This window comes from Sapajus apella, unplaced genomic scaffold, assembly GCF_009761245.1.
Source record: "Sapajus apella isolate SASKATOON/1434 unplaced genomic scaffold, GSC_monkey_1.0 scaffold16, whole genome shotgun sequence".
Lineage (NCBI taxonomy): Eukaryota > Metazoa > Chordata > Mammalia > Primates > Cebidae > Sapajus > Sapajus apella.
In genome coordinates, this window is record NW_022436956.1 from 22,719,380 (window position 1) to 22,729,278 (window position 9,899).

At 46.5% G+C, this 9,899-nt stretch overlaps 1 non-coding gene across 1 annotated transcript; it reads left to right on the forward strand.

The window, feature by feature from the left end:
• Positions 1–1,520: 1,520 nt before the first annotated feature.
• On the forward strand, positions 1,521–1,627 carry LOC116556489. Its single transcript, XR_004271033.1, has one exon. It is a non-coding gene; the product is annotated as a U6 spliceosomal RNA (small nuclear RNA).
• The last annotated feature ends 8,272 nt before the right edge of the window (positions 1,628–9,899 follow it).

Below are 9,899 nucleotides of genomic sequence, written 5' to 3' on the forward strand. Positions count from 1 at the left end.
GAGCTGGGGCTGTTCTCCCTGCCATGTGCCACCTGCATTACCAATTACTTTCCCAAAAACAGTTCTGCCAGGCTGTACTCCCACCAGCTGAAAAGTAAAATAATCCTATTTTTCAGCCTGACTCAAGTGCTACATGGATAAAAGAGTGAGTTGATGGAGCTGGCCTTGGGCAAGCTCATTTAACATTTAAATCACTGACGAAGGCTGGGCGTGGTGGCTCACACCTGTAAACCCAGCACTTTGGGAGGCTGAGGTGGGCAGATCATTTGAGGTTAGGAGTTGAAGATCAGCCTGGCCAATATGGTGAAACCCCATCTCTACTAAAAATATAAAAATTAACCAGGTGTGGTGGCACACGCCTGTCGTCCCAACTACTCAGGAGGCTGAGGCAAGAGAATCACTTGAACAGGGAGGTGGATGTTGAAGTGAGCCATGATCTCACCACTGCACTCCAGCCTGGGTGACAGAGTGAGTGAGACTCCATTTCAATAAGCAAATGAATGAATTAATTAAATCACTGTTTTTTGTGTGTGATTAAAAGTTACAAGAGAACTTTCCTTACTTGACAGGGGAAAAAAGAGTCTAGATGTCTGCCCTAAATTTACCAAAGGAACAAAACAGTAGCAGGCAGAGAGCAGGTTTCAGCCAGCTTGAACAGCAGTTTGAACAACAGTTCAAAGGTGTTTGTTTACACTCTGGGGATTTCTACTTGCTCAGTGCTCCACTTATTCTGTGATGGGAATATGGGTAAATTTTTTCTCTCTCTTTTCACTTCTCTGAGAGAAATTTTCTAAATTTCTTATTAAAAATGTTACTTTTAAATGAAAAAAAAATTTAAATATATTTTTTTAAAAGTCAATGAAGTCGCTCAGTCCTTATTCTGACCGCATTCAGTTCTTTACTGACTACCAGTCCCCTATGCTTTAAAAAGCCATGTGATAATATCATCTTACATATCTTTTTTCCTCCATTAGTGGTGTCTCTTTTGCTCAAGTCAACTCAACACTGAAATTCTCTTTGACTCTTCCTCCCTCACCCCAACACCCAGTTGATGACCGACATCTTGTTATGCATGGGGAAGTTGCTCATGGCAACTAGGGAAGGGGAATAGGGGCTGAGGGCAGCAGAGCACAGCATACAGGCTACATTGAGGACTTATCAACACAAAGCCATCACAGGCAGGAGCTACTGAGAAACAAAAACACTTCAGTGGCAAATTGTAGAGACAGCTGGGTCAGGGTCCAGGTAAAACCAGTAAAGAAGTTTTCCAGGGATGATAGGGCTCATAGATGTCATCCAGAGACCAAGTACAGGACATGCACTTTAGACAGTGTATGGCTTAATCCTGCTTCAGTCCTAAGTGAATCTCCCCACCACTCACTCACACATCACTTCCCAACCCCAACTCCACTGCTGTCATCATCTGCATTTGATGTCCAAGTTATACATGGTAAAGCCAGGAACAAAACCAAGAAGTCAGCTCAAGACTGTAAGCACTCTATAGTGAAAATAATGCTCCTGTGCTCACTTTGGCAGCACATATACTAAAATTGGAATGATACAGAGAAGATTAGCATGGCCCCTGCACAAGGATGACACACAAATTTGTGAAGCGTTCCATATTTTTATCTTTGATAAACCTGACAAAAATGAGCAACGGGAAAAGGATTCCCTGGTTAATAAATAATGTTGAGAAAACTGGCTAGCCATATGCAGAAAACTGAAACTGGACCCCTTCCTTACATCTTATACAAAAATTAACTCGAGATGGATTAAAGACTTAAATGCAAAACTCAAAACCATAAAAACTTTAGAAAAAATCCTAGGCAATACCATTTAGGACATAGGCATGGGCAAAGACTTCATGACTAAAACACCAAAAGCAATGGCAACAAAAGCCAAAATTGACAAATGGGATCTAATTAAACTAAAGTGCTTCTGGACAGCAAAAGAAACTATCATCAGAGTGAACAGGCAACCTACAGAATGGGAAAAAAATTTTGCAATCTATCCATCTGACAAAGGGCTAATATCCAGAATCTACTTAAACAAATTTACAAGAAAAAAACAAATAACCCCATCAAAAAGTGGGTGAAGGATATGAACAGACACTTCTCAAAAAAAAAAATTTATGTAGCCAACAAACATATGAAAAAAAGCTCATCATCACTGGTCATTAGAGAAATGCAAATCAAAACCACACTGAGATACCACCTTACGCCAGTTAGAATGGCAATCATTAAAAAGTCAGGAAACAACAGATGTTAGAGAGGATGTGGAGAAATAGGAACACTTTTACACTGTTGGTGGGAGTGTAAATTAGTTCAACCATTGTGGAAGACAGTGTGGCGACTCCTCAAGGATCTAGAACCAGAAATACCATTTGACCCAGCAATCCCATTACTGGGTATATACCCAAAGGATTATAAATCATTCTACTATAAAGACACATGCCCACATATGTTTATTGCAGCACTATTCACAACAGTAAAGACTTGGAACCAACCCAAATGCTCATCAATGATAGACTGAATAAAGAAAATGTGGCACATACACACCATGGAATACTATGCAGCCATAAAAAAGGATGAGTTCATATCCTTTGCAGGGACATGGATGAAGCTGGAAACCATCATTCTCAGCAAACTAACACAGGAAGAGAAAACAGAAAACAAACACAGCATGTTCTCACTCATAAGTGGGAGTTGAACAATGAGAACACATGGACACAGGGAGGGGACCATCATACATCAGGGCCTATTGAGGGGTGGGTGGCTAGGGGAGGGATAGCATTAGGAGAAATACCTAATGTAGATAGTGGGTTGATGGGTGCAGCAAATCACCATGGCACATGTATACCTATGTAAAAAACATGCACATCCTGCACATGTATCCCAGTAGTTAAAGTATAATAAAAAATAAAAAGAAAAGAAAATAATGCTCCCACTGCTGTTGAAAAAATTACACATGTAAAGTGCTTATACTAACTATGTTAGTTTGCTAGGGCTGCCATAACAAGATATTGCAGATTGCAGATTGGGTGGCTCAGACAGAGGTGTCTCACAGTTCTGGAGTCTGAAGTCCAAAATCAAGGTGTCAATCTGTTGGTTCCTTCTGAGGGCTGTAAAGGAAAGATCTGTTCCAGACCTTTCTCCTTGGCTTATAAATGGCCATCTTTTTCCCACGTGAAGACGTGGTCTTCCCTCTGTACATGACTGTCCCTAATCTCTTTTTGAAGGGATGCAAGTTATACTGGATCAGGGCTCACCCTAATGACCTCAGGTACCGGGGGCTATAGCTTCAAACATCAATTTGGCCAAGGGTGGGTTGGGAGTCACAATTCAGCCCATACTACTAGCTAAGTGATCATAGCTCTTACTAGGGTCCCGGAATTCAAGGACCCCCACAATGTCAACATCCAAATCAGCTTTCCTTTCAACTGTATGTTTCTTACCCCCATCCCAATCAAATGTTTACAGGTACTGTTAACCAAACCACCTCGAACATTGCCTCCTCCAAGCTTTCTCTCTACTGTGATGGCCCACACCCTATAATCTACCTTGTGATGACAAACACACCAAACTCTCCTTATAGTGTAAGATGCAGCTCGAGCCCCATCCTGTATTCTATGACCCCTTGACAGGTTAGGAAACTGAAGCTCAGAGTGGTTAAGTAATTGTGTTCAAGGTCACCCAGCAAGTAAGGCTAGAAAATCGATCCTAACTCCACCTTCTGACTCCAGGCCCAGCGGTCCCTCCGTGCTGAACTCCTACAGCAACCCCAGCCTGAAGCACTCACAGGGCGGTAAAGCTTGCAACGTCCTGACGTTCCTCTTCATTGTCACCTGGAGCTTTTACTTTGAGCTTTTAAGTCTTTATTATCAAATTTCTGTTCGCATGTCTTTTCTTCCTAACTACACTTTCAGCACCTTGAGACAGGAACAGACTTTTCGCTTAAACTGGTCCCTTCATAGCCACTGGCAGGGCTCCATGGAGATGGCTGTTTTTGCTGCAGGACCAGCGTGGGAGTCATTCTCTGAAACCTAAAACACATACCCACTCCTCCAGGGAAATACACGCATTCCTCAGAGAGCTGGCTCCAGCCAGCTGGACAGATGGGGCTCTGCCTCCTCCAAACACAATGGCTTCATGAACCAATTGATTCCAGAGATGGATGCTCTTCCATCCCCTCTCAGCCCCAGGCCCATTCCAGAGCTGGAAGCAGAGCAGGCCTCATGCTTGAGTGGGGCACCCCAGAGCCCAGCTTCTAGGAACAGGGCTGGATATCCACACTGACGCATTCGCCTCTGTCTCCTTCTGCTTTCCCCCTTCCTTTCCTGTCCTTAGTCTCTCCTCTCCCCTTGTTCCAGGACCTTTAGATTGCCTAAAGGTAACCTCTGCTACTTAGCAGCTCCTGTAGGCCCGGCACTATGCTAAGCACTTTACAGCTGTAACCACCGCATTGAACGAGGACTCAGGAAGTGATGTCACAAAGGTATTTTTTACTCTGAGTCTCACAATTTATTCATGCCTCCGCAGTAAGGGTGGTGTTTCTTGGATAAAAACTTAGTCCACGTGGTTCTTTTGGTCCCTTAATGAAACTTCTGGAGTCACTTTAAAGTACAAACAGCCTTAAGTCAGCCATTGCAATAACTCAATTCCATGCAACAACCAACACTAGAGACTTGACTAAAAGGTGAAATATTCTCCCCGTGTCCAGCTGAGCTCTGCAGTGTGGAGGCTTTTTGAAGCACATATGACCGTGAGGAACAAACAAAGCGGCATGGGGGTGGGGCCCGTGGTGGCCATGGGGGTAGCCACTCAAACCTCTTTCAGGAGAACCCATCAAGAGGAGCAGAGTTGACTGACAGCCCAGAGGCCACACTTGGGATCTGCCCCACATTTGCACCAAGGCCATAGTTCCCAGGGATGCCCCCATCTAAAAGCTGAGCGCAGCAAGGGTGCTAGAACCAGGCCATTCCTGCCTGCCAGGAACTCTTCTGATGGGCAGCCTTGGCCAGGGTCAGCCAGGGGACTAGCCAGCCCCGCCCAGACCCGCTCTGCCCTGCCCTGCATCTGGACTCTTCCTACCCCATCCTCCTTTCTTCCCCCTCGTGATCCATGGTCCAAAGCCTCTCTGCCTAATCTTTCTTTCTTTACCTTTATTCTTCATAGGTATTTCCCCTAATAAATCTCTGCCTCTCAGGAGCCTGAATTGATATGTGACCTTTTTTTTCCTGCCTGGCCGTTTCCACTCCCCACCAGCCAAAGGGGCCAGTGGCCGTGAAGGAAGCAGGTGTCGTCAGCTCCTCCTTTCTCCCTCCTTTCCTCCCATCTCACTGCTGCTCCTTTGTCTCTCCTCTGACAACGGACTGGCCCTGACTTAAGATGCCTCTCACTCCCAGGACATGGCAGTGCTTTAACACCAACCGTGCTTCTTATGTGGCACTTTCATGGGCTCCTCAATAAGGGCAGGGCCTTTTCTGCTGGCATTTCTTATCCTTCCCTCAACTTCAGTGTATTAGTCAGGGTTCTCTAGAGCAACAGAACCAGTAGGATGTGGTTGGATGAATGGATGGATGGAGAGATGAGAGAGAGAGAGAGAGAGAAAGAGAGAGAGAGAGAAGACAGATAGATAATAAGGAATTGGTTTACACAAATATGGAGGCCAAGAAGTCCCAAGATCCACAGTTGGCAAGCTGGAGACCTGGGAGAGCTGATGGTGTAGTTCTAACACAAAAGCCAGTGGGCTAAAGACCAAAGGGAGCTGATGGTTCAGTGCAGCTCCAAAGGCAGGTGCCCACTACCATGCCCAGGTAATCTTTATATTTTTAGTAGAGATGGGGTTTCACCATGTTGGCCAGGCTGGTCTCGAACTCCTGACCTCAGGTGATCTGTCCACCTCAGCCTCCCAAAGTGCTGGGATTACAGGCGTGGGCCACCGTGCCCAGCGGTATTTCTTCATTTTAGGAATCACAAAATCCTTATAAGATAGGAGTCATTCTTATCCCCATTTTACAGATAGGGAAATTGATATACAGGGAGGTTGAGGAGTTTGTTCAGAATCATAGTGCTGTTAAATGGTGGGGCTAGGATTTAAACCCAAAGGGTCTGGCCCTCACCCCTACATTGCACTTACACAATGTTAGAGGGAAGAAGAATAGGAGCTGCACAAAATTATTTCTTCTCTATCAGAAGAGTATTTTACTGAGTGAAGTCATGACGCTGTGTCCTGCGTAGAGTCACAGTCAGCATTATCTAGCAGGCATGTGTTTCCTGACTGTAATGGGTCGCCGTTTGATTGATACTTGATTTGATGTGTTTTCTCCAGTTTGCTGCCCTGTCTCCCTTCTCCCCTTGGAGCCTCAGTTTCCTCATGTATAATAAGGGGTAATATAAGACCTGCCTCACAAGGCCATTGTGAGAATTAGCAATAAATATCAGATCAATGGCACATGATTATATGGTAGGAAGAGCATTAATTCTAGGATCAGCAGATTTGGGACTCAAAGACCAGCTTTGACATTTGTTAGCTGTGTCACCATGGATAAGATATCCACCCTTGCTAAGCCTCACATGGACACAACATAGTACCTACATCTCAGAATAGTTGCAAAACGAGACTGGGTAAAGGATCTGTAAAGGGCTTGATAGGTAACCAGCATTTGATAAAAATCAGTGTTTCCTGCTGCTGCTAATTCACACGTTCATTGCACTCCTTCCCTGATGTAGTCACTGTGCTGGTGCTGAGATAAAGAAGGGAGACGGATACACTCCTTTCCCATGAGGAGCTCAGAGCCTGCTGAGGGAGGCAGGCAGATGTGCTGACGGACAAGAGTGAGGCATGCTGTAGGTGCGATGAGAGCGTGAACATGGGGCCAGGGAGTAGAGAAAGGGTCCCCTGTGACTGCTCCCTTCCAGGCTTGGCTTTGGCTTTGCTGACCCATCCCTTGGTCCATCCCCTGGGATAAGAAGTCCACCTCTGATTTCAATGGCCTGGATTACCCCTTGACTCAGAATCATCAAGTTTTGCCGTGGTGGCGGGAAGCAGCCCAGTGAGGAGATGGCTGTGTTTGCAACTATCTGAAATACCTGTTCTCTAAAAAAGAAAAAATATACATCTTCTGAACCATAAATGCTGCTGGCAAGGGCTCAGAGATGGCATATGTCCCCCAGATAAGTTGACCAAGTGTATAATGGACTCCTCACGCATCACCAGAGGCCACCTGGAAGGCAGTGCACCTCCCTGGGACTGAAACCATGTCATTCCACCCTTTGAGCAGCTCAGTGACCGGCTCAACTCAGAGGGAGCTGGTTTCCCTGCCCAGAGGAGCTAGCCTCCAGTGCTATCACCACCAGAGCTCCCAGGTTCTCCTCTCTCACCAAAGATGCTGCTGAATTCCAGGCAGAACCTCCCGAGAAGGGAGCAAAGCCTCACGGGGCTGGGGACCAAGGACCCTCTGGCCTGTTGTGGAGACTGACTTTCACAGCGTGAAAGCCAGGAACCTACTGGAGCCCTCCTACCTCATTTTCACTGCACCCTTCCCCCAACACCCTCCAGGCCCGGGTAGGGGCCAGCTGCTCGCCCCACAGGCCTCTGCCAGGTGCCTGGCATCTTTTGTCCATCTGCATCCTCACTGCCCCACCCTTGTTCAGATCTGCCTTGTGACCCAGCTGGACTGTGGCAAAGAACGCCTACGGGCCCTTCTCCCTCCAACCTCATGCCTCCTGGCGCCACCTTGACACCTGGGTGAGGGGGACATTTAGCTTTTGCCAGGCCACTCCACTCCTCAGAAATCTCCCCCAGATTCGCACTGCCCAGCGGAGGGACAGACCAGTGGGCTCAGGCCAGACAGTGTGCAGAGAGGTTTTGTTTGACCTACACAGTATGAAATTTTTGAAGGAGAATTTTAAAATCAGGAATTGCATATTAAAATTCAGGTTTCTGGCTTGTCTTGAGTACCAGGAGAGCTGGCAAGGGTCCGTATGTCTACCTGGAGCCATCGGCTGGAACTGACTTGTAGGAGGTGGGTCACAGCAGCTGCCCACCCCACTAGCCTCACCTGTTCACCCACATCATGGCCGCTGTAGACACTGGAGTGTGAGACCCCACCCAAGCGTTTAAGTCCAGATTCTTTGGGTTCTTTCCCTTAATCCCTTCCTAAGTCTTCCTCATAACCTCATCTCTCACCATAGACAGAGTGAGCACATGATGTGTCTTTCAAACTGGAACAATTCTGAAAGTAAAAAAGGGACACCAGGAATCATTAACAGCTGTTCATTGATCCACAAGAGTCCCAAAGTGGGACTTTTTCTGGGCAACCTGGGCATATGGTCTCCCAAACTACTGTCCTCACCTTGGGCATCACACACTCCAAACTCCAACCAAGACACATCTCTCACGCTTCTTTAATATAGACTACATTGGCAGGTCAGTGCCTTTGCCCCTGTTGTTTCTGCTTCCAGAAATATCCTTCCTTCCCATCTCAGCGTGTCAAGATCCAGCCAGCACTTCAAAGCCCAGACCAAATGTGACTGCTTCCTGGAAGCATTCCCATGTTTCTAGTTAGAATTCCTCTTCCCTCTTCCGAGTGTGTAAATCTGCTATGACCCTTCCTTGTGTCTTCCATTAGAATTATGTCATACATTCAGTCAACAAACATTTATGGACAGCGAGCAAGCCAAAAGCTCCTCCCCTCGGTGAGCATGTATTTGACTGCACGTGTCACCCTTGCTCATTAGCTTATAAACTTGCTCATTAGCTTATAAACTTCTCAATGACAGGAATTGCATGTGGAAGGTCTGGTTCTCTGAACACAACAGATGATCAAGAATATTTGCCACATTAAATTGTAAAGGCCTCTCTGTGCCTTGCCCTCCTTCTCTGCCACAGGAGGGTCATACCCACCCTTCTTCCCTTCCAGCATAGCTCTGAGACTTCATGAGAACCAAAGGGATGGTGCTTTGTAAAGTTAAAACTATTTTAGCACTGTAGAGTTCTAAAAACAGTAGCTACTGAGCAATGCAAACTGCAGTCAGCACATCCAGTATCACCTCCTTTTAAATGATAGACATTATCATTCCCTGTTAACACAGGAAGAAACTGAGGCTCAGAGAAATTGATTGGCTGGTGAGGGAGAGCCCGGCTCAGTCCAGGTGTCTGGCTCTGGATTCTGAATGTTTCTGCCACACCATGCTGAAAATTAACTGGATTCCAGTGTGACTCAGTTTCTCCTCTTAGGAACAAGAAAGACTAAAAGTGCATCTGAGGGAAATCTAACTTTAGCATCCTCCTGGGAAGTACCTTAGCAGAGACTGTTTCCATTCTAAATGACAGTGGAGAACATAAACAGTGACTGGCATGGAAAGGCCAAGATGTCTGGGTCCCTGGGCCTAAACCTGTCTCCTCCCACCCCCACCTTGCCTCCAGCATCCCCATAGAAATTGCCCCCTTGCCTCTCTGGGCAGTGAGGACCTTCAGAGGCTGCAGCAGGCCTGGTCTAGGGCTATGACAGGCGATAAATCTCCCTGAAGAGGAGGGTCATATCTGTGGACCACACGCAGGTCTGGAGACTCCATTTAGCACAGGGAAGGAGGAGGGAGGGGAGAGTGACAGAAGAAGCACAGTGTTCTCAATTCACCTACTGAGACGGTGAGTACCTTTCACCTGCGGCTGCTTCCCAGGCCTGAAGTCAGTGCCTGACTCTCTGCGGGGCCTCTGGTCATTGCCAGGAAAACGCACAAATTGGGTTAAAAAGCCATGCTACCATGATTCCGAACTCCCATTCTGTGCTGCTGTGCTTCCCATGTCAATGAACAGCCAACTCCCTGTAAATGTCTGCTGGTTTCTATAATTACTTAGGGAAAATGTCATGTTTGCCACTGTGCTATTAGTGTAGC